Here is a 590-nt window from a genome sequence, read left to right on the forward strand (position 1 = left end):
CATTTCTTCTGGAACGTCTATGTCTTGATCTTCTATTGCTCTACCCTTGAAGAACATGAACGAAGTGCGACCTTTCTATGGATGGTGACTACCACTGGAGCTCTTCTCCTTGTAAGTCTCTCGCTTGTCATCTCTATAGAGACATCCCATACACACGTCTACGTAGTATTCATACATAACATCTCCATACTGTAGACACATCTCTCTCTGTATAGATAGATAGAGCTCTTCTTGTTTCGTCCCTTTCAATTCTACGTCTTTCTAGATAGTGAAGGTGGGTCATACTCTATCAGAAGGAGTGTATGGAGACGTTTGGACGTAGGTGTATGTGTATAGATGAAGGGACTCTCTCCCCCTCTATGTCGAGGGGGAAGTATGCTTTCAGCTCTCGTATGGAATCTGATGGATAGAGAGCTCTGATCAAATAGCATGCCGCCTTCGGTGGATGGATGTCTTTGTAAAGAGAAAGTCAGAAAGGTGGAGTTCTGAAGGACGAGTAGGTATGGCGATAGCCTTCATCTCAGGGAAAGGATTGAGACTCCCTTCTTTCCTTCTTTCATCCGGTGTATATACACTGGACTGCATGTATA

This window comes from Cystoisospora suis (genome assembly GCF_002600585.1).
Source record: "Cystoisospora suis strain Wien I chromosome Unknown contig_2452, whole genome shotgun sequence".
NCBI classification, from domain to species: Eukaryota; Apicomplexa; class Conoidasida; order Eucoccidiorida; family Sarcocystidae; genus Cystoisospora; species Cystoisospora suis.